The sequence below is a fragment of the Rhinoderma darwinii genome, chromosome 5 (genome assembly GCF_050947455.1).
Source record: "Rhinoderma darwinii isolate aRhiDar2 chromosome 5, aRhiDar2.hap1, whole genome shotgun sequence".
NCBI lineage: Eukaryota > Metazoa > Chordata > Amphibia > Anura > Rhinodermatidae > Rhinoderma > Rhinoderma darwinii.
Window position 1 is genome coordinate 340,361,025 of NC_134691.1, and position 26,800 is coordinate 340,387,824.

The 26,800-nt window shown below is 43.1% G+C and overlaps 1 protein-coding gene across 3 annotated transcripts in view; it reads left to right on the plus strand.

Moving 5' to 3' along the window:
* Positions 1-5,988: 5,988 nt before the first annotated feature.
* The window catches only part of NOS3 (nitric oxide synthase 3), a 148,948-nt gene continuing 128,136 nt past the window's right edge, over positions 5,989-26,800 (plus strand). The window contains exons 1-3 of one of the 3 annotated variants that reach the window (XM_075827823.1): positions 5,989-6,261; positions 18,934-19,026; positions 25,567-25,702. The gene's annotated coding sequence lies outside the window, so the exon portion shown is untranslated. Of the gene's footprint in view, positions 6,262-17,893; positions 18,830-18,933; positions 19,027-25,566; positions 25,703-26,800 lie in introns of those variants that run through there. The other 2 variants (XM_075827822.1, XM_075827824.1) reach the window with 2 other exon arrangements.

A 26,800-nucleotide genomic window follows, 5' to 3' on the forward strand; every position in this document is an offset into this window, starting at 1 on the left:
GGTCTGTGTGCGGAGAGATAGAGGCGGGGGGGGGGGGGGGGCAGATGAGGTGGAGTCACCGGTAATGAGGCTCCATCCAGAGGACGCCTCCATCACATGCACAGCTTCTTAATGAGGGGCTGCGTGTGGGTCAGATGGAGCTGGCAGGGAAAGGGTTAAAAGGGTCAAGTTAAACGTCTTCTTATGTCCATTATGGACGGATGGTGAGACTAGTGCGGGGACAAGAGGGGAGCAGCAGGTGTGGGGAGGAGGAAGCAGGAGAGGTGTGAGGTGCAAGACAGGAGGAGAGAGAGAGAGGTATAAACGAGGCATGAGGTGCTGGAGAAGAGAGAAGGATGAATGAGGAACGAGGTGCTGGAGAAGAGAGAAGGATGAATGAGGAACAAGGTGCTGGAGAAGAGAGAAGGATGAATGAGGAACAAGGTGCTGGAGAAGAGAGAAGGATGAATGAGGAACAAGGTGCTGGAGAAGAGAGAAGGATGAATGAGGAACAAGGTGCTGGAGAAGAGAGAAGGATGAATGAGGAACAAGGTGCTGGAGAAGAGAGAAGGATGAATGAGGAACAAGGTGCTGGAGAAGAGAGAAGGATGAATGAGGCATGAGGTGCTGAGAAAAGGATGAGTGAGGCATGAGGTGCTGGAGAAGAGAGAAGGATGAATGAGCCATGAGGGGTAATGGAGAAGAGAGAAGGATGAATGAGGCATAAGGTGCTGGAGAAGAGAGAATGATGAATGAGGCATAAGGTGCTGGAGAAGAGAGAATGAGGCATGAGGTTCTGGAGAAAAGAGAATGATGAATGAGGAATGAGGTGCTGGAGAAGAGAAGAAAAAAGGATGAATGAGGCATGAGGGGCTGGAGAAGAGAAGAGAGAAGGATGAATGAGGCATGAGGGGCTGGAGAAGAGAAGAGAGAAGGATGAATGAGGCATGAGGGGCTGGAGAAGAGAAAAGGAGGTCTGAAGTGCCAGGTGCAGGACAGGGACATCTAAATGAGGGGATTACCGCAGGGATTAGACAAAAACTAGATACTTACAGATCTCAGGTAATCCTGGTTCAGCGGTAGCCCAAACGGCTGCCCCCTGTGTATAAGACGAGCGAACGTCACCTCCAGATTTATGCGCGCGGAGCCTGCACGGTGGGACACAGAGCCTGTACGTGCAATTTCCGTGCACAGGGCTCTTAAGGCAAAATTTACATAAAAGCAGAGCATCATTTTAAATATATGCTGCTCATCGGACGTTAAAGTGTTAAATCTGTACTGTAAGTTGCTTATTACTCACCAGTAAAGACGTTGTCCAGTGCAACCAACAGTGAATAAAGAAACCATAATGCACTCTATGGGAAGGCCGGTCCTCTGCTGTATATGACCGGGTGTGGGGGGGCACAAGTCCTGGAGAAAAATCAAAATTCAATTGAAAATCCCAGAATAACATTCAGTCTGCCTGCAGCTGCCACTAGAGGGAGCTCACTCACATACAGGTGTTTATACAGCTGCCACTAGAGGGAGCTCACATACAGGAGTTTATACAGCTGCCACTAGACAGAGCTCACATACAGGGGTTTATACAGCTGCCACTAGACAGAGCTCACATACAGGGGTTTATACAGCTGCCACTAGACGGAGCTCACATACAGGGGTTTATACAGCTGCCACTAGACGGAGCTCACATACAGGGGGTTATACAGCTGCCACTAGAGGGAGCTCACATACAGGGGTTTATACAGCTGCCACTAGAGGGAGCTCACATACAGGGGTTTATACAGCTGCCACTAGAGGGAGCTCACATACAGGGGTTTATACAGCTGCCACTAGAGGGAGCTCACATACAGGGGTTTATACAGCTGCCACTAGACGGAGCTCACATACAGGGGGTTATACAGCTGCCACTAGAGGGAGCTCACATACAGGGGGTTATACAGCTGCCACTAGACGGAGCTCACATACAGGGGTTTATACAGCTGCCACTAGACGGAGCTCACATACAGGGGTTTATACAGCTGCCACTAGAGGGAGCTCACATACAGGGGGTTATACAGCTGCCACTAGAGGGAGCTCACATACAGGGGTTTATACAGCTGCCACTAGAGGGAGCTCACATACAGGGGTTTATACAGCTGCCACTAGACGGAGCTCACATACAGGGGTTTATACAGCTGCCACTAGAGGGAGCTCACATACAGGGGTTTATACAGCTGCCACTAGAGGGAGCTCACATACAGGGGTTTATACAGCTGCCACTAGACGGAGCTCACATACAGGGGGTTATACAGCTGCCACTAGACGGAGCTCACATACAGGGGTTTATACAGCTGCCACTAGACGGAGCTCACATACAGGGGTTTATACAGCTGCCACTAGAGGGAGCTCACATACAGGGGTTTATACAGCTGCCACCACTAGAGGGAGCTCACATACAGGGGTTTATACAGCTGCCACTAGAGGAAGCTCACATACAGGGGTTTATACAGCTGCCACTAGAGGGAGCTCACATACAGGGGTTTATACAGCTGCCACCACTAGAGGGAGCTCACATACAGGGGTTTATAGAGCTGCCACTAGAGGGAGCTCACATACAGGGGTTTATACAGCTGCCACTAGACGGAGCTCACATACAGGGGGTTATACAGCTGCCACTAGACGGAGCTCACATACAGGGGTTTATACAGCTGCCACTAGACGGAGCTCACATACAGGGGTTTATACAGCTGCCACTAGAGGGAGCTCACATACAGGGGTTTATACAGCTGCCACTAGAGGGAGCTCACATACAGGGGTTTATACAGCTGCCACTAGACGGAGCTCACATACAGGGGTTTATACAGCTGCCACTAGAGGGAGCTCAAATACAGGGGTTTATACAGCTGCCACTAGAGGGAGCTCACATACAGGGGTTTATACAGCTGCCACTAGAGGGAGCTCACATACAGGGGTTTATACAGCTGCCACTAGAGGGAGCTCACATACAGGGGTTTATACAGCTGCCACTAAAGGGAGCTCACATACAGGGGTTTATACAGCTGCCACTAGAGGGAGCTCACATACAGGGGTTTATACAACTGCCACTAGAGGGAGCTCACATACAGGGGTTTATACAGCTGCCACTAGACGGAGCTCACATACAGAGGTTTATACAGCTGCCACTAGACGGAGCTCACATACAGGGGTTTATACAGCTGCCACTAGACGGAGCTCACATACAGGGGTTTATACAGCTGCCACTAGAGGGAGCTCACATACAGGGGTTTATACAGCTGCCACTAGACGGAGCTCACATACAGGGGGTTATACAGCTGCCACTAGAGGGAGCTCACATACAGGGGTTTATACAGCTGCCACTAGAGGGAGCTCACATACAGGGGTTTATACAGCTGCCACTAGAGGGAGCTCACATACAGGGGTTTATACAGCTGCCACTAGAGGGAGCTCACATACAGGGGTTTATACAGCTGCCACTAGACAGAGCTCACATACAGGGGTTTATACAGCTGCCACTAGAGGGAGCTCACATACAGGGGTTTATACAGCTGCCACTAGACGGAGCTCACATACAGGGGTTTATACAGCTGCCACTAGAGGGAGCTCACATACAAGGGTTTATACAGCTGCCACTAGAGGGAGCTCACATACAGGGGTTTATACAGCTGCCACTAGACGGAGCTCACATACAGTTTATACAGCTGCCACTAGAGGGAGCTCACATACAGGGGTTTATACAGCTGCCACTAGAGGGAGCTCACATACAGGGGGTTATACAGCTGCCACTAGACGGAGCTCACATACAGGGGTTTATACAGCTGCCACTAGACGGAGCTCACATACAGTTTATACAGCTGCCACTAGAGGGAGCTCACATACAGGGGTTTATACAGCTGCCACTAGAGGGAGCTCACATACAGGGGGTTATACAGCTGCCACTAGAGGGAGCTCACATACAGGGGTTTATACAGCTGCCACTAGAGGGAGCTCACATACAGGGGTTTATACAGCTGCCACTAGAGGGAGCTCACATACAGGGGTTTATACAGCTGCCACTAGACGGAGCTCACATACAGGAGTTTATACAGCTGCCACTAGAGGGAGCTCACATACAGGGGTTTATACAGCTGCCACTAGACAGAGCTCACATACAGGGGTTTATACAGCTGCCACTAGAGGGAGCTCACATACAGGGGTTTATACAGCTGCCACTAGACGGAGCTCACATACAGGGGTTTATACAGCTGCCACTAGAGGGAGCTCACATACAGGGGTTTATACAGCTGCACGGCAATAATAAATGGGACACATTTTACCACTCCTTAAACCTTTTTCTAGACACTTTTGAAATGCAGATACAATTGAATACTATGGCAGAGTAGGAAACTATCCGCTTCCGCTTCCTGCTTCGCCATTCACTCCTCCTGGAGGGGAATCCCCAGCCAGAGCGTTGCCGACGCTGTGGCCAGGGATTTAACTCATAGAGGGAGCCCCTGACGACGTCACTGTCCATATATGGACAGTGAAGTCAGGGGCTCCTCATGGAGCAGAATCCCCAGCCAGAGCGTTGTTGACGCTCTGGCTGGGGATTCCGCTACTGGAGGTGCCCTTGGCTTCGCTCCATATGTACAGTGACGTCTGGGATTCCTCCAGGAGAGCATCAGCAACACTCTGGCTGGGGATTCCCCTCCAAGAGGGAGCCACAATGGCTCTATCTACACGGGTGTGTGTGGCACTATCTACTGGGCACAGTATGGAGCACCATCTACAAGGGGCACTATCTATGCTACCAGTAGTGGTGAGCACATAGCGCCTAGCCCTGGTGATAAAGTGAGACATCCCCTGCCTGTAAACAACTCGATCACCAGAGACACCGGCCATCATAGCGGTTACCAGCCAAACTAGCGCAGAAATTTTGTTAGGTTTTTTTGTATGCAGAAATTCTGGAAACACACACAGTACACAATACATTACACACACAGTACACAATACATTACACGCAGTACACAATACACAATACATTACACACACAGTACACAATACAATACACACACAGTACACAATACATTACACACACAGTACACAATACACACACAGTACACAATACATTACACACAGAGTACATAATAAATACATTACACACACACACACACACACACACACACGCAGTACACAATACATTACACACACAGTACACAATACATTACACACAGAGTACATAATAAATACATTACACACACACACACACACACGCAGTACACAATACATTACACACACAGTACACAATACATTACACACACACACACACACACACACACACACACACACTATACAATACATTACACACACACACACACACACAGTACACAATACATTACACACACAGTATACAATACATTACACACACAGTACACAATACATTACACACACAGTATACATTACACACAGTACACAATACATTACACACACAGTACACAATACATTACACACAGTACACAATACATTACACACACAGTACACAATACATTACACACAGTACACAATACATTACACACACAGTATACAATACATTACACACAGTACACAATACATTACACACACAGTACACAATACATAGTACACAATACATTACACACAGTACACAATACATTACACACACAGTATACAATACATTACACACAGTACACAATACATTACACACACAGTACACAATACATTACACACACAGTACACAATACATTACACACACAGTATACAATACATTACACACACAGTACACAATACATTACACACACAGTATACAATACATTACACACAGTACACAATACATTACACACACAGTACACAATACATTACACACACACACACAATACAGGGTGCAGGACTCCGTTCCCACCACATGGTTCTGATTACCCAACAGCCACTGGGCCCTGGCTGCGGAGCCCCGCCCCTATCAAGTAACAGACCACACCCACATTCACAGCAATGAAACACCCGGAGCTGCCATGACTGTAGTGTGTAGTGACAAGAGGAGCCTCCAAAGGGCGCTGTGAAGCCTCAGCTCATACAGATATACCTGAATTCAGTAGAGGCTGCAGGACTTTATTCTCACCACTAGCACAGTCCACACTACCCAGCAGTCCCTTGGCCCGGGCTGCAGAGCCTCGCCCCCACGCAGTAACAGACCACACCCATATTCAGAGCGATGGAGTCTGGGAGCTGCTGTGACTGTAGTGTGCAGTGAGCAGAGGAGCCGCCAGGTGGCGCTGTGAAGCCTCAGCTCAGGTATGTGGGGTCATTCCCGGTTTCCTTGGTGACATTATTACCTCTATTGTGTCTGTTTTATTCTGACTACAACCTGTTCTATAATCTGCCTAAAATCCACAAAATCGCCAGTTATTGATGCCCTTGTTTTGCCTCTAGCCGTTACTTAGAGTGGATTGTCACCCAGCTTTCCCAGGCTCCTGAATGGCAGATTTACAGCTTCCAGTGAAGGGGAATATATCAGTAAGGAACTTAGCGCCGTTCAGGACTGTAAGACAACCCCCGAGGGAGCTAGGACGTCAGCCATATTAACCGTTTTTCTGCTTTTCCCGACTCCTGAATGGCAAATCTGACCAAATTCTGTATAAATATAAAGTCAGTGGATTTATCACGAAGAACTGCCCCTCGGGAAAAGCAGGGTGACAACCTTCATGGGGGATGCCTGTTATATTGGCATCGTCTTGTGCGTCCTGCCAGGCCGACATTGGCGACACCAGATGTCACGTTCAGATTCTTGGAGCGTAAATGTTTGTAGATGTCGGTCCCCGGCTCCCGGCAGCATCTGTCAGCTGAACAAGCAAATCTGTATGTGGATAATGAGGCAGAATGCACAAGAAAACGCCCGAAAGTGGCGCCAAACCCCTCGTACGCCGACGTCGGTGCTTGTCACGGAGGATTACATGTCAGGCCGGGTTCACGCGTAGCGTAAATACTCCGGATTTTCCACAACGGATTTCATTGCGCAAAATCCACAGCATAATCCAGTAGCAGCCGAGTGGATGAGGTGTGAAATGCGTAAAAAACACGCTGAAAAAACGTTCAGAAATTGATCTGCGATGCGTCGTTTTTTTCTGCAGCGCGTCAATTGTATTTGCGGAATCGCTGATTTTCTGCTGCGGGTTTTCGCATTGAATTCAATGGGGAGGTAAAACGGGCAGCAAATGTTGTGATTTTTGCAACGATTTCGCCACAAAAATGGTTACTCGGAAAGAAAAGTCTCATACCTACCCAGAACCCTCTTCTCCTGCGTCCCAGGGATGACGTTTCATCCCATGTGACTGCTGCAGCCAATCACAGGACATCAGAGGGGCGCGTCGCCATAGCTACAGGTAAGTATAGCCTTTTTTTTTTTAACGTGCAGTTTTCCGCAGCGGACATTCCGGGCCGAGAAACTGCGCCACAATTTTGTACGTTTTTTCAGCCGGAATTCCCTGCAGCGTCCAGGGCGGTTGTCTTGAAGTGGCAATACACTTTCTGTATCTCTCTTGTATGCATTTGCTGTGCTCTCTGTTATCAGCCATGACTAGTTTCATACTCCAGTCTTATCGGGAAGCAAGAGGGGCACTTTCTGGCGTAAATTATAATAAATATGTTGGCCACACCCCCTCCTATTAAGCCCCACCCACTTTCACCTGCCCATACAAGTGTAGCTGAGTGCAGCGTGTACTGGCCAGGGCTGCACAAACCTTGTCTCGCTTTAAAAAAAAAAAATTCTATCCTCCACTATTTAGATATCGATGCCGTTATATTTGGCGTCCGATATGACCCCCTGAACTGTCAATGGGGCGTGTATTTGGCAAGGGGGCGTGTAACATCGCTGTGACACTGTCCAATCAGCTACGGACAGTGTCACGGCGGCTCGTGCTGTGTGATCTCCCTCGCGAGATCACACAGTCTTGTCTGCCGAGAGCTGAAGAGTGAGAGCGTGCGCGCACCCGAACGCACGCACAGCTCCGACGCCGCTGCCAACGATACTCGCGCAACCACGGAACAGAAGAAGATTTCACTTTTTCTTTCAGTGAAGGAAACTCTGTGTGATCTCAGGGGGAAAGATCACCAGCACAAGCCGCTCTCACACTGCCCGTAGCTGATTGGACAGTGTCACACCGATAAGTATCACGCCCCCTTGCCATTTACACGCCCCCTTGCCATTTACAGGCCCCCTTGCCATTTACACTCTGCACTCAGCTGCTCATGTCTGGGCAGGTGAAAGGTTCTCTTTAAAGCAGCAAGAGCCGCGTAAAATTGGCAAAAAGTTTCAAATTATTGCACAATTAGGGCGTGATCCATAATTTGCAACTTTTGCAGCATAAAGCCTTTATAAAATCCCCCCCCCCCCCAAAATCTGTTAGAGTGGACAATTCCTTTAAGAACCGCTTTCGTATGGAGCTCTGTGCAGAGGACGTACTGACCGGTAACGGTGCGGATGCTGCAGGTCCTGATGAGTGACGTCGTATTCCTATTCTGTCATCTTCACTTAGTTTATTCATACAGAATTGGAGGAACCCCAACTAATAATAACTCGCCAATATTTGTGTGGGGTTTCCCTTTATTGCCAATCGCAGCCATTCCAGTTACACTATGTGCCGGCACTCCAGCAGTGTAAGGGTTGATGATAAACGCCTCATTACATCATTATATTCAGTGGGTATGATACATTTACAAGGTGACCCCCACCCCCCCTCCAGCATTGATCCGGCAGCGTTGGGTACACGTGACCCCGCAGCATTAACAGATCGATGCTCTGACTCTTCATCGTGTCTTGATTCCTCAGTAATTGTCCCCAGCGCACGCGGCCGGATTAATTCTGGGATTGGCGGCTTTTACCACCGGCTCCTGGCAGCTGTTCTGGAGGTCATCAAATGTCACAGCATCTCCCAAAATCCCAGGAATATATATACACAGTACAGGCATCAATGGCAACTGAAAGGTGCCAGAATTTTGGATTATCAAATACCGGATTACAGGTGTGTGTGTGTGTGTGTATATATATATATATATATATACCAGTCCTCTATCAATTAGAATATCATTAAAAAGTTCATTTATTTCAGTAATTCTATTCAAAACGTGAAACTTGTGTATTCTATAGATTATTACACACAGAGGGATCTCGTATATTCTATAGATTCATCACACACAGAGGGATCTGTTTCCAGCATTGTTTTCTGTTAATGTTGATGATTATGGGAACAGTTAATGAAAACCCAAAATTTAGTGTCTCAGAGAATGAGAATATTATAGAAGCCCAATTTCAAAAATGATTTTTAATACCGAAATGTCGTCCTACTGAGAAGTCTGTCCAGTATCTGCCCTCAATACTTGGCCGGGGCTCCGACTCTGCATGAATTACTGCATCAATGCGGCGTGGCATGGAGGTGATCAGCCTGTGGCACTGCTGAGGTGTTATCAATGCGGCGTGGCATGGAGGCGATCAGCCTGTGGCACTACTGAGGGGTTATCAATGCGGCGTGGCATGGAGGTGATCAGCCTGTGGCACTGATGAGGTGTTATCAATGCGGCATGGCATGGAGGCGATCAGCCTGTGGCACTACTGAGGGGTTATCAATGCGGCGTGGCATGGAGGGGTATCAGCCTGTGGCACTGCTGAGGTGTTATCAATGCGGCATGGCATGGAGGCGATCAGCCTGTGGCACTGCTGAGGTGTTATCAATGCGGCGTGGCATGGAGGTGATCAGCCTGTGGCACTGCTGAGGTGTTATCAATGCGGCGTGGCATGGAGACGATCAGCCTGGGGCACTGCTGAGGTGTTATCAATGTGGCGTGGCATGGAGGCGATCAGCCTGTGGCACTGCTGAGGTGTTATCAATGCGGCGTGGCATGGAGGCGATCAGCCTGTGGCACTGCTGAGGGGTTATCAATGCGGCGTGGCATGGGGGCGATCAGCCTGCGGCACTGCTGAGGTGTTATCAATGCGGCGTGGCATGGAGGTGATCAGCCTGTGGCACTGCTGAGGTGTTATCAATGCGGCATGGCATGGAGGCGATCAGCCTGTGGCACTGCTGAGGTGTTATCAATGTGGCGTGGCATGGAGGCGATCAGCCTGTGGCACTGCTGAGGTGTTATCAATGTGGCGTGGCATGGAGGGGTATCAGCCTGTGGCACTGCTGAGGTGTTATTAATGCGGCGTGGCATGGAGGCGATCAGCCTGTGGCACTGCTGAACTATTATCAATGCGGCGTGGCATGGAGGTGATCAGCCTGTGGCACTGCTGAACTATTATCAATGCGGCGTGGCATGGAGGGGTATCAGCCTGTGTTGTCCCCCCCTCTCCTGTGTCATCACCCCGCCGCTCCTGTGTTGCCCCCCGCCGCTCCTGTGTGGTTCCCGCTGCTCCTGTGTTGTCCCCCGCCGCTCCTGTGTTGTCCCCGCCGCTCCTGTGTTGTCCCCCCGCCTCTCCTGTGTTGTCTCCCCCCCTCTCCTGTGTTGTCCCCCCGCCTCTCCTGTGTTGTCTCCCCCCCTCTCCTGTGTTGTCCCCCCGCCTCTCCTGTGTCGTCGTCCCCGCCTCTCCTGTGGTCCCCCCGCCTCTCCTGTGCGGTCCCCCCGCCTCTCCTGTGTTGTCCCCCCCGCCTCTCCTGTGTGGTCCCCCCGCCTCTCCTGTGTGGTCTCCCCCCTCTCCTGTGTCGTCCCCACCGCCTCTCCTGTGTGGTCCCCCCGCCTCTCCTGTGTCGTCCCCCCGCCTCTCCTGTGTTGTCCCCCCCGCCTCTCCTGTGTTGTCCCCCCCGCCTCTCCTGTGTTGTCCCCCCCGCCTCTCCTGTGCGGTCCCCCCACCTCTCCTGTGTCGTCCCCCCGCCTCTCCTGTGTTGTCCCCCCGCCTCTCCTGTGTTGTCTCGGCTGCGTGCTATGGGTCATTGTCTTGTTGGAAGGTAAACCTTCGGCCCAGTCTGAGGTGCAGAGCGCTCCGGATCAGGTTTTCATTAAGAATATCTCTGTACTTTGCTCCGTTCATCTTTCCCTCAACCCCTGACCAGTCTCTCTGTCCCAGCCGCTGAAAAGCACCCCCGCAGCATGATGCTGCTTCACTGTAGGGGCGGTATTGGGCAGGTGACGGGCAGTGCCTTGTTTCCTTCAGACATAACGCTTTAGAATTGAGGCAAAAAGTTCAGTGTTGGTTTCATCAGACCCCAGAATCTTGTTTCTCACAGTCTGAGGTCCTTTAGGTGCTTTTTTTTTTTTTTTGCAACACCAGGCGGCTTTCATGTGTCTTTTAGTGAGGAGAGGCTTCTTCCTGGCCACGCTGCCATAAAGCCCAGATCAGTGGAGTGCTGCAGTGATGGTCGACCTTCTGGAAGTTTCTCCCATCTGCACACAGGATCTTTGGAGCTCAGCCAGAGTGACCATTATGTTCTTGGTCACCTCTCTTACTAAGGCCCTTCTCCCCCGATTACTTGGTTTGGTGGGGCGGCCGGCTCTCGGAAGAGTCCTGGTCGTTCCAAACTTCTTCCATTTAAGAATTATGGAGGCCACTGTGCTCTTGGGAACTTTCAGTGTAGAAGACATTTTTTTTGGACCTTTCTCCAGATCTGTCCCTCCACACAATCCTGTCTCTGAGCTCTACAGGCAGCTCTTTCCTCCTCATGACTTGGTTTTTGCTCTGATATACATTGTCAGCTGTGAGACCTTATATAGACAGAGGTGTGTCTTTCCAAATCATGTCCAATCAAATGAATTTACCACAGATGGTCTCCAATCAAGGTGCAGAAACATTTCACAGATGATCTAGAGACATGGGAGGTCCCAGAGCTAAATGTCAAGAGTCATAGCAAAGGGTCTGAATATTTATTTCTGTGCGAAATTTGAGTTTTTCATTTTTTTTAAATGTACAAAAATTTCTCAAATTCGGTTTTCACTTTGTCATTATGGGGTATTGAGTGCAGAATGATGAAGAAAAACTTGAATTTGCTTTTATTTTAGCACAAGACCTCAACATAATAAAATGTTAAAAATTATATATATATATAGTGTGTAGAGGGAGCCACTGCTGTCTGTAGATCCCGTCTAATGTACATGAAGTTTAATTGTTATATAATGGAAAGTTCTGCAACTTTCTAATATGGTTTGAGGGAATTTATCAACTTTTTTTGGTCCGTTTTCTGGCGTAGAAGAGTCGCCAAAGAGCCCAAAAGTCTCAATTCGCCTTCCAAAAGGAGGCGTGGCTTTGCAAAAGGGGGCGGGTCACAGTGGCCCAACAAATTCATTCTAATTTACGCCCAAAAACTTCAGTCAATTATAGTGGAAATCTAAGCCAGCTCCGAGCTGCCGTATGTTTCACTCTGTGGGGCGTAGCAAGATAGAGGTCTGGGCCGTTCCCCGTACTGTGCCCCCCTCCCCCCCAATATTCAGACTACCCCCTCCACCGGACAAAGAAATAAATAAAATAATTATTATTTTTTTTTATGCACACGTCACCGCTCTTCTTCCTCCCTCCGGGGCCCCCAGCGTGACGTGGCTCATATAAAGTTGTGATACCGGGCGGCGTGAGGACCTTGTATGAGCCGCCACACGCTAAGGAGAGAACAGGATTGTTTTATGTCTGGTGGGGGATGGGAATGGATGACGCACAGCTGCGGTCACTGTGCCACACGGCCAGCGGGACGATGCGACAGATTTATTAAGAGGTGTGCGCCCTTTATAAACCTGTCACATCTCACTCCAGCGGAGCAGATCGCTAATACTGGCAAATGAAACACTGAGTCTTAGTAGATCTGTCCTTTTGTGTTCCAATTCCTCACTATTTTCAAGATCTCTGCTTGCTGTCAGTAAATGGGAATATTCTTGTATAAATTCAGAGGATGAAAACCTGTTATGACCTAATACTTCTCGCAGTTGAGGGTTTGCTACAATTGTATCCTACCTAGACAATCCTCAGAGCTAAACTTGCCTGGACTCCAGCCTGATACATTTTACCTGCACTGATACATTGTAGCAAACTAGCAGGACAGGGGAAATATGTGGTGTTTGTCCTCCATCCTTCTACTGACTTCAGTTTGCTGGACAGGAAGTAGCTATCTGACTCATACTTACTATTGTCCGCCATAGCCGCTCCTATGAGACTCCTTTCATTGTCACCCAGTGTACTCACCCCTCCCTCTTTTAGCTCTCCCTGGCAGTCACAGTGAGATAACTATGACCCTCACTCAGGCGTGTTTCATTAAATCTATCTGTAAAGTTTGGAACAAAAATGTGTTTTTTCTTTTTTAAAGAATACTGGGAAGTGTAGTTCTCTGGTGACATCAGGGAGGCAGGAAGTAGCTGGCTTCTCCTCCTACTTGCGTGGCAATAGAAATCAATGTAGCAGCAGCAGCCTGGGATTTCTAACATACAAATCTGGCGGTTTTATTGTCCTCCTTGAGACACAGACCCTGAGCAGTTATGTCCAATGCTTTGGAAGTGCCCTTTAAAGGGAAGGTGTCACGAAATATTTTTTTTTTTAATATAATATTGCTTTTAGTTTGATATTAAAATAAATTTTATTTATTTATATTCTCATGTTCTACTTTTTACTTTGTTCTTACTTTTACTTCTCTATGGGGGCTGCCATTTTTTTTTTCATCTCTGTATGTGTCGATTAACGACACATACAGAGATGGAATACGGCACATACATCCCCATAGAGAATGCAAACGGGAGCCGTCCCATTCACTATAGCGTACGCCGTCTGTGTGGGAATGGCACATGCGCCGCTCCCACACACACCAAAAGGAAGGTCTTCGGCCGAGCGACATTCGGCACCATTTTCATGTGGACCGGAAGCCGCGGCCGGACAGTAAGATGACTACTTCCGGTCGCGGCTTCCGGCCATATGTTTAAGGCAGTGAAGACGCAAGGTATAGGAGCGGAGGCGGCAGCGGCGACAGGAGGCATGTAAGTTATGTTTGTGTATGTGATGTGTGTATTATGTTTGTTCGTGTGATACTGTCTGATTACCACTGTATCTAATCCTCCTACACTGTGCATTCGCTCAGAAAATGGCGGCACACAGTGTAGGAGGTTTGAAGATTCAACCTTCTCCTGGCACTAGCCAGGATAAGGGAGGGGGGATTGTTTGAGGACACTAGAGCGAGTGTGTCTACCCCAAATTTGCAGCATAAAGCAATGAGGTTGCTTTACCACATTGCCAATGCTGCAATTTTGGGAATTGCTCCCTCTAGTGACCAGCACAGGGAAATGTTATAAATTAGAATGTAATTTATAATATTTCCTGACTTGTAAAAAAATTAAAACAATGTGTAATCATTTATATACTAACAGTTTAACTGAAAAATAATATATATTTCTAGCGACACATTCCCTTTAAGAATCCGCTGCTCAGTGCGACCCTCTGCAATGCTCCTTTACCCAATCTTGCACGTTTCTACCACTAAGGAGACATTCAATACAGTCCAGCGGAGTCAAATAGCCGGTTATGATTTCTTTTATCTGTTCAATAATATAGAACATCTTATACTATATATATAGAGAGAGAGAGATCATGCTATAGTAGTAATGACCAGGCATGACCCGTGTTCTTGTTGTGCACTGGGCAGCAGTTGGCAGTGCCAGGGCCCCTTACAGAATTTCTGGGCCCCTTGTGCAGTCGGGCAGACCAGGCAAGACGGATCAGGTGTCCAATAACACAGCATCAGATTATATACTTAGTTTATGAGCAGGGTGGTGAAGAGGTTAATGGTAATATTCCTAATGGATAAGGTGGTAGAGGGGATCATGGAAATATCCCTGGTGGTCTAGGATTAGGTATAGAGGGTAATCATAGCATCCCTGGTGGTCTAGGATTAGGTATGGAGGGTAATCATATCATCCCTGGGGGTCTATGATTAGGTATAGAGGGTAATCATAGCATCCCTGGTGGTCTAGGATTAGGTATGGAGGGTAATCATAGCATCCCTGGGGGTCTATGATTAGGTATAGAGGGTAATCATAGCATCCCTGGTGGTCTAGGATTAGGTATAGAGGGTAATCATAGCATCCCTGGTGGTCTAGGATTAGGTATGGAGGGTAATCATAGCATCCCTGGTGGTCTATGATTAGGTATAGAGGGTAATCATAGCATCCCCGGTGGTCTAGGATTAGGTATAGAGGGTAATCATAGCATCCCCGGTGGTCTAGGATTAGGTAAGGAGGGTAATCATAGCATCCCTGGGGGTCTAGGATTAGGTATAGAGGGTAATCATAGCATCCCTGGGGGTCTAGGATTAGGTATGGAGGGTAATCATAGTATCCCTGGTGGTCTATGATTAGGTGTAGAGGGTAATCATAGCATCCCTGGGGGTCTAGGATTAGGTATGGAGGGTAATCATAGCATCCCTGGTGGTCTAGGATTAGGTATAGAGGGTAATCATAGCATCCCTGGTGGTCTAGGATTAGGTATAGAGGGTAATCATAGCATCCCTGGTGGTCTAGGATTAGGTATAGAGGGTAATCATAGCATCCCTGGTGGTCTAGGATTAGGTATAGAGGGTAATCATAGCATCCCTGGTGGTCTAGGATTAGGTATGGAGGGTAATCATAGCATCCCTGGTGGTCTAGGATTAGGTATGGAGGGTAATCATAGCATCCCTGGTGGTCTAGGATTAGGTATAGAGGGTAATCATAGCATCCCTGGTGGTCTAGGGTACTGAAGGGGTTAGTGGTAAAATCTGTGATGCTCTAGGTTAGGGAAGGGGTTAATGCTACCATCACTGATGGTCTAGGGTGGTAGAGAGGACTGTGTGAGATCACATCTGCCTAATCCATTGTCTCTATTATCAGGTAGAGCGATAAGGGGCAATCAAGTCCCCCCCTCCCCCAGTGTGGTGATATCACTCCACCTGCAGCATACTACCAGATGTGCGGGCTCACAGGTGGCATACCCGTCACACATCATCTTGGCACTTCTGCCTGCAGGATGCTGCGTCTCATCCAGAAGCTGCCAGTTCTCTGGTCTCTGTCCAAGGTCCTGAAAACCTCAGTCAGGGACGCAGCAAATCTCACTGAGGCTCTGTGTGCACACACAAAAACGTCTGAACATACGGAGGAGCGGTCTTCAAGGCAAAACAGCTCCTGATTTTCAGCCGTTTTTTTAAGCCACTCGCGTTTTTTACGGCCATTTTTAGAGCCTATGAAAAACGGCTCCAAAAACGGCTGAAGAAGTGACCTGCACTTCTTTTTCGTGGGCGTTTTTTTACGCGGCCGTTTCTTAAAACGGCCGTATTAAAAAAAACGCCCCGTTGGAACAGAACGCCGTTTTTTCCAATGAAATCAATGGGCAGATGTTTGGAGGCGTTCTGCTTCCGATTTTTCAGCCCGAAGATAAGCCGTGTGAACATACCCTGACAATACGGGAAATGTCCAGGACTATACTGCTGCTTTTTTGCAGGCCCCATTGAAATACATGCGTTAACCCTGGACAGCAGAGCTTACAGTCTGATATTAATTTAAAGAGCCAGCGCACCTCAAATCAACATCTTATAATAGTACAGGAGCATTATAAGAGGAACGGCTGATATTAGTCACATATATGATGTAAATATCTCTGGAGATGTGGCAGAAAGTAGGGATCAGTGAATAAATATGAGCCGTAAAAACGAGCGCCGATCAACGAGCTCGTTGATCGGCGCTCGTTTGCTCACAGGAAGCCATGATTGGTCACGTATAGGGACATAAAATCGATACATTTGCATCATGTTGGCAGCGCATTGATAACACGGAGCCGCCGTCAACGATAATAAATTGTTACAAAAACGTCTGCTCGTTCATTGGCTGATCTTTCTCGTATTCACACAGGACAATGATCAGGAATGAGCGTTTAGATGATCGCTTGTTTGCCCGATCATTGACCTGTGTAAAATGGGCCCGTTAGCCTCTCATGGCTGATAACAGTAAACAATAGATTGGATTCAGCTGTGCTACAGTCCGCCTCTCCCTAGCCTGAAATGGCTGATAACAGGGAACGATAGATTGCGATAAAGTAGACCGCACATAAGGAGGAGACAGACTGCAGGGTTAGTGTTTGCTGAACCAATATTTAAATAATTTGTGGAATATTTCAGGAGCATTTCTCAAACTTTCCCGGTAAATACGGACGTCCCGCTATTGTATATCTGCTTCTCACACGCCATTCTAGCCGGTATTAGGCTACATGCACACGTTGCGTATTTTGCTGCGGAAAATACGCAGCGAAACCACAGGAAACAGCAAGAAATTTGCAGAAAAACGCACATGACGGTGCATTTTTTTATTGCGTCTTCGGTGCGGTTTTTACGTTTTGCGGCGCGTTCCTCCAGAACTAGGGAGATAGAATTCGCAAGCGGAATCGCGAGATAAATTGACATGCTGCGGTTTCCGAAAACACAGCGTGGACATGAGATCCAGTCTATCCTGGTACTGTATTACGCTGCGGTTTTGTCGCACGCAAAACCGCACGTAATACGCTTCGTGTGCATTGACCCTTACAGTGCTCTTTACAGGACAAATAGTACGATTTACCATTCTGGACTCTAGGAAAGCTGGGTGACGACCTCTGTAGAAGCTTTAGGGCTCATGCACACATTCTTGTCCTTTTATACGGCCACAAAAAATGGATCCGAGTGTCGCTTTTGAGGTCCATATTGTTTCCGTTTTTGCTCCGAATCCGTTCCATTTGTCCGTATTATGCGGCCGTATTTCTTCTGTATTTAATAGTCCAGAAAAAAAAACGGAAGGAGGGAAAATTGTCATCAACTTGCCCCGACCCACAGGAAACACCTTTCTTCCCCTTGATTCCTTTTACTTCTCCGTACTGTGAATCGCCGACACACTTATACCAGCGCAATACCGTAAACCGCCAGGTGTGTCAGCGATTCACAGTACGGAGCAGGTAAGGAATAGAGGGGAAAGAGCGCTCGCATGATCGCCGCTGCCCCTTCTAATCAGACGATGGGCGAGGGCACCAAGAGACGGCCCTGTACCAATAAGATATTGATGGTCTATCCCGGGGATCGGACATCAATTTAGCAATTGCATTGGCATCACAAGAACACGGCAGCCAAGGTCACTGGGGGCCAACAATGCGGTAATCATTTTTTTTGTATCGCCCCACGGACGTCATCTTTTTTGTACCGGTCATGGTAGCATTTTGACTGTCCCATAAATCGGGTCGGTCCTGCGCCATAGTAATTCGCTTCTCAAAATCGGTTCATCGAGGCGTCAAAGAACAGACCGCATACAGATGGATTCCTTCTGCAGTCCGTTTTTTAACTGGGCGAGACCAAACGCAATAACTGACATTGGTAGGACCAGCCCTCAATTTTACGGATCGGGCAGACGAATCCGCAAATAAAAACGGATGTGTGCGTGGCACCATTAACTGATATGTGTTTAACCCCTAATGGCCGCCATATTGTTCCAGTTTTATAAAATTGCGGAGTAGAAACACGGGACAAAAGAAGACGACAGATGGACTTCTATATACTGGGGTTTTGAAGCTAAATTTCTTGACCACTGCCGCTGTGTTTCTGTGATTTGATATGTCACTGACTTTCGCTGTGTTTTTGGGATGCGCCTGCAGTGAGCGCTCGTCTTTCTGTGGTTCTCATGTAGCAGGGAGACTCTTCACCTGCAGTGCGTGATAGTGCCAGGCTCTCTGTGCCAGCGAGTCCCATAAATCTCAGTGCCCATTCCAAAGGACTCCATATTTGGGCAAAGAATTTGTTATCTCTGTCGCCACCATCCAGTATATTATCTGTCAGACGGGCGCAGTTACCGGAAAACAGATTGACCCTGGCACATTAGACCAAGGCTGCTGAATCACATATTGGAAGATGAGAAAATAGTAAGTAAAAGTAAAACCTCGTGCCTCCCCTGCAACTATGTTTTTTATTTCCACAAATGTCTCATTAAAACTACAAAATTCTCTTATTTTTATTTTTATATTAGAGCGTGAATGTTTATTTCAAAGGAGAGAGAAGAATAAGCCAATACCAGTCCCCCTCCAGCAGCTGCTTATCTCCCACGAGAACAAAGGATCGGGTATGTCAAAATTCAACATCCCCAGATACTTCTTTCTCCATACACATAACAAAGCGGTCGATCCCTTCGATATCAGCGAGTTTAGATGAGTTTTGTGTAATCTGTAAGTGCAGCTTTATTCTTGTCCATAGTGAGTAGTATAATAGTGCTACTATAATACTGCCCCTATATACAAGAATATAACTACTATAATACTGCCCCCTATATACAAGAATATAACTACTATAATACTGCCTCATATATACAAGAATATAACTACTATAATACTGCTCCCTATATACAAGAATATAACTACTATAATACTGCTCCTATATACAAGAATATAACTACTATAATACTGCTCCTATATACAAGAATATAACTACTATAATACTGCCCCTATATACAAGAATATAACTACTATAATACTGCTCCCTATATACAAGAATATAACTACTATAATACTGCTCCCTATATACAAGAATATAACTACTATAATACTGCCCCCTATATACAAGAATATAACTACTATAATACTGCTCCTATATACAAGAATATAACTACTATAATACTGCCCCTATATACAAGAATATAACTACTATAATACTGCTCCCTATATACAAGAATATAACTACTATAATACTGCCCCTATATACAAGAATATAACTACTATAATACTACTACCCCCTATATACAAGAATATAACTACTATAATACTGCCCCAATATACAAGAATATAACTACTATAATACTGCCCCCTATATACAAGAATATAACTACTATAATACTGCCCCTATATACAAGAATATAACTACTATAATATTGCCCCTTATATACAAGAATATAACTACTATAATACTACCCCCTATATACAAGAATATAACTACTATAATACTGCCCCCTATATACAAGAATATAACTACTATAATACTGCCCCCTATATACAAGTATATAACTACTATAATACTGCCTCCTATATACAAGAATATAACTACTATAATACTGCTCCTATATACAAGAATATAACTACTATAATACTGCTCCCTATATACAAGAATATAACTACTATAATACTGCTCCTATATACAAGAATATAACTACTATAATACTGCCCCTATATACAAGAATATAACTACTATAATACTGCCCCCTATATACAAGAATATAACTACTATAATACTGCCCCTATATACAAGAATATAACTACTATAATACTGCCCCCTATATACAAGAATATAACTACTATAATACTGCCCCCTATATACAAGAATATAACTACTATAATACTGCCCCCTATATACAAGAATATAACTACTATAATACTGCCCCTATATACAAGAATATAACTACTATAATACTGCTCCCTATATACAAGAATATAACTACTATAATACTGCCCCTATATACAAGAATATAACTACTATAATACTGCTCCCTATATACAAGAATATAACTACTATAATACTGCCCCCTATATACAAGAATATAACTACTATAATACTGCCCCTATATACAAGAATATAACTACTATAATACTGCCCCCTATATACAAGAATATAACTACTATAATACTGCTCCTATATACAAGAATATAACTACTATAATACTGCCCCCTATATACAAGACTATAACTACTATAATACTGCCCCCTATATACAAGAATATAACTACTATAATACTGCCCCCTATATACAAGAATATAACTACTATAATACTGCTCCTATATACAAGAATATAACGACTATAATACTGCCCCCTATATACAAGAATATAACTACTATAATACTGCCCGTATATACAAGAATATAACTACTATAATACTGCCCCTATATACAAGAATATAACTACTATAATACTGCCCCCTATATACAAGAATATAACTACTATAATACTGCCTCCTATATACAAGAATATAACTACTATAATACTAGTCCTATATACAAGAATATAACTACTATAATACTGCTCCTATATACAAGAATATAACTACTATAATACTGCCCCTATGTACAAGAATATAACTACTATAATACTGCTACTATATACAAGAATATAACTACTATAATACTGCTCCTATATACAAGAATATAACTACTATAATACTGATCCTATATACAAGAATATAACTACTATAATACTGCCCCTATATACAAGAATATAACTAATATAATACTGCTCCTATATACAAGAATATAACTACTATAATACTGCCCCTATATACAAGAATATAACTACTATAATACTGCCCCCTATATACAAGAATATAACTACTATAATACTGCCCCTATATACAAGAATATAACTACTATAATACTGCCTCTATATACAAGAATATAACTACTATAATACTGCTCCCTATATACAAGAATATAATTACTATAATACTGCCCCTATATACAAGAATATAACTACTATAATACTGCCCCTATATACAAGAATATAACTACTATAATACTGCCTCCTATATACAAGAATATAACTACTATAATACTACCCCCTATATACAAGAATATAACTACTATAATACTGCCCCCTATATACAAGAATATAACTACTATAATACTGCCTCCTATATACAAGAATATAACTACTATAATACTGCCCCCTATATACAAGAATATAACTACTATAATACTGCCTCCTATATACAAGAATATAACTACTATAATACTGCCCCCTATATACAAGAATATAACTACTATAATACTGCTCCCTATATACAAGAATATAACTACTATAATACTGCCCCCTATATACAAGAATATAACTACTATAATACTGCTCCTATATACAAGAATATAACTACTATAATACTGCTGCTATATACAAGAATATAACTACTATAATACTGCCCCCTATATACAAGAATATAACTACTATAATACTGTCCCCTATATACAAGAATATAACTACTATAATACTGCTCCTATATACAAGACAATAACTACTATAATACTGCCCCCTATATACAAGAATATAACTACTATAATACTGCCCCTATATACAAGAATATAACTACTATAATACTGCCCCTATATACAAGAATATAACTACTATAATACTGCCCCTATATACAAGACTATAACTACTATAATACTGCCCCTATATACAAGAATATAACTACTATAATACTGCACCTACATACAAGAATATAACTACTATAATACTGCTCCTATATACAAGAATATAACTACTATAATACTGCTCCTATATACAAGAATATAACTACTATAATACTGCCCCCTATATACAAGAATATAACTACTATAATACTGCCCCCTATATACAAGAATATAACTACTATAATACTGTCCCCTATATACAAGAATTTAACTACTATAATACTGCCCCTATATACAAGAATATAACTACTATAATACTGCCCCTATATACAAGAATATAACTACTATAATACTGCCCCTATATACAAGAATATAACTACTATAATACTGCACCTACATACAAGAATATCACTACTATAATACTGCCTCCTATATACAAGAATATAACTACTATAATACTGCTCCATATATACAAGAATATAACTACTATAATACTGCCCCCTATATACAAGAATATAACTACTATAATACTGCCCCCTATATACAAGAATATAACTACTATAATATTGCCTCTATATACAAGAATATAACTACTATAATACTGCCCCTATATACAAGAATATAACTACTATAATACTGCTCCCTATATACAAGAATATAACTACTATAATACTGCCCCTATCTACAAGAATATAACTACTATAATACTGTTCCTATATACAAGAATATAACTGCTATAATACTGCCCCCTATATACAAGAATATAACTACTATAATACTGCTCCTATATACAAGAATATAACTACTATAATACTGCTCCTATATACAAGAATATAACTACTATAATACTGCTCCTATATACAAGAATATAACTACTATAATACTGCCCCCTATATACAAGAATATAACTACTATAATACTGCCCCCTATATACAAGAATATAACTACTATAATACGGCCCCTATATACAAGAATATAACTACTATAATACTTCTCCTATATACAAGAATATAACTACTATAATACTGCCCCTATATACAAGAATATAACTACTATAATACTGCTCCTATATACAAGAATATAACTACTATAATACTGCTCCTATATACAAGAATATAACTACTATAATACTGCCCCCTATATACAAGAATATAACTACTATAATACTGCCCCCTATATACAAGAATATAACTACCGTACTATAATACTGCCCCTATATACAAGAATATAACTACTATAATACTGCCCTATATACAAGTATATAACTACTATAATACTGCCCCCTATATACAAGAATATAACTACTATAATACTGCCCCCTATATACAAGAATATAACTACTATAATACTTCTCCTATATACAAGAATATAACTACTATAATACTGCTCCTATATACTAGAATATAACTACTATAATACTGCTCCTATATACAGGAATATAACTACTATAATACTGCCCCCTATATACAAGAATATAACTACTATAATACTACCCCTATATACAAGAATATAACTACTATAATACTGCCCCCTATATACAAGAATATAACTACCGTACTATAATACTGCCCCTATATACAAGAATATAACTACTATAATACTGCCCTATATACAAGTATATAACTACTATAATACTGCCCCCTATATACAAGAATATAACTACTATAATACTGCCCCCTATATACAAGAATATAACTACTATAATACTTCTCCTATATACAAGAATATAACTACTATAATACTGCTCCTATATACAAGAATATAACTACTATAATACTGCTCCTATATACAAGAATATAACTACTATAATACTGCTCCTATATACAAGAATATAACTACTATAATACTGCCCCCTATATACAAGAATATAACTACTATAATACTGCCCCCTATATACAAGAATATAACTACTATAATACGGCCCCTATATACAAGAATATAACTACTATAATACTTCTCCTATATACAAGAATATAACTACTATAATACTGCCCCTATATACAAGAATATAACTACTATAATACTGCTCCTATATACAAGAATATAACTACTATAATACTGCTCCTATATACAAGAATATAACTACTATAATACTGCCCCCTATATACAAGAATATAACTACTATAATACTGCCCCCTATATACAAGAATATAACTACCGTACTATAATACTGCCCCTATATACAAGAATATAACTACTATAATACTGCCCTATATACAAGTATATAACTACTATAATACTGCCCCCTATATACAAGAATATAACGACTATAATACTGCCCCCTATATACAAGAATATAACTACTATAATACTTCTCCTATATACAAGAATATAACTACTATAATACTGCTCCTATATACTAGAATATAACTACTATAATACTGCTCCTATATACAGGAATATAACTACTATAATACTGCCCCCTATATACAAGAATATAACTACTATAATACTACCCCTATATACAAGAATATAACTACTATAATACTGCCCCCTATATACAAGAATATAACTACCATACTATAATACTGCCCCTATATACAAGAATATAACTACTATAATACTGCCCTATATACAAGTATATAACTACTATAATACTGCCCCCTATATACAAGAATATAACTACTATAATACTGCCCCCTATATACAAGAATATAACTACTATAATACTTCTCCTATATACAAGAATATAACTACTATAATACTGCTCCTATATACTAGAATATAACTACTATAATACTGACCCTATATACAAGAATATAACTACTATAATACTGCCCCTATATACAAGAATATAACTACTATAATACTGCCCCCTATATACAAGAATATAACTACTATAATACTGCCCCCTATATACAAGAATATAACTACTATAATACTGCTCCTATATACAAGAATATAACTACTATAATACTGCTCCTATATATAAGAATATAACTACTATAATACTGCTCCTATATATAAGAATATAACTACTATAATACTGCTCCTATATATACAAGAATATAACTACTATAATACTGCTCCTATATACTAGAATATAACTACTATAATACTGCCCCCTATATACAGGAATATAACTACTATAATACTGCCCCTATATACAAGAATATAACTACTATAATACTGCTCCTATATACAAGAATATAACTACTATAATACTGCTCCTATATACAAGAATATAACTACTATAATACTGCTCCTATATACTAGAATATAACTACTGCCCTCTGTAGAGCTGAAGAGATATTTCTTCTGTAGACATTATGATATAATACATATGATGTTCTGTACTTTTATCTCCCTTTTCTTGTTCTTTCTATATCATGTTGCTGTTCAGTTTCTTCAGTTACTATTATCTTTCCGTTTCTCTTCTGTTTTCTCCGGACTCTCACATTGACCCTTCACCTCATCTTTTCTGATCTCTTATGTCACACGGTTTATGTTCGTCATTGACTTGTTTTCTCATCTTTCATTTTTTCTCTTTCTTTTATAGGACGTCTATCACAAAACCTACAAGATCAAAAATTTTCCATTACAAAATTCTATGCTCCGGCAAAGAGTCCGGATGGAGGCCGGTCATTATCCTGTATCCACTCGGGGTACAGGATAATAATACACTGACACTTGGGGTACAGGATAATGACACACTGACACTTGGGATACAGGATAATGACACTGACACTTGGGGTACAGGATAATTACACACTGACACTTGGGGTACAGGATAATGACACTGACACTTGGGGTACAGGATAATGACACTGACACTTGGGGTACAGGATAATGACACTGACACTTGGGATACAGGATCATGACACACTGACACTTGGGGTACTGGATAATGACACATTGACACTTAGGGTACTGGATAATGATACACTGACACTTGGGGTACAGGATAATGATACACTGACACTTGGGGTACAGGATAATGACACACTGACACTTGGGGTACAGGATTATGATACACTGACACTTAGGGTACTGGATAATGATACACTGACACTTGGGGTACAGGATAATGATACACTGACACTTGGGGTACAGGCTCATGATACACTGACACTTGGGCTACAGGATAATGACATACTGATACTTGGGGTACAGGATAATTATACGCTGACACTTGGGGTACAGGATATTGACACTGACACTTGGGCTACAGGATAATGACACACTAACACTTGGACTACAGGATAATGATACACTGACACTTGGGCTGCAGGATAATGACACACTGATACTTGGGGTGCAGGATAATGATACACTGACACTTGGGCTACAGGATAATGATACACTGACACTTGGGGTGCAGGATAATGATACACTGACACTTGGGGTACAGGATAATGACACACTGATACTTGGGGTGCAGGATAATGATACACTGACACTTGGGCTACAGGATAATGATACACTGACACTTGGGGTGCAGGATAATGATACACTGATACTTGGGCTACAGGATAATGATACACTGACACTTGGGGTGCAGGATAATGATACACTGACACTTGGGGTGCAGGATAATGATACGCTGACACTTGGGCTACAGGATAATGATACACTGACACTTGGGGTACAGGATAATGACACTGACACTTGGGGTACAGGATAATGACACTGACACTTGGGGTACAGGATAATGACACTGACACTTGGGGTACAGGATAATGACACACTGACACTTGGGGTACACCATAATGAAACTGACACTTGGGGTACAG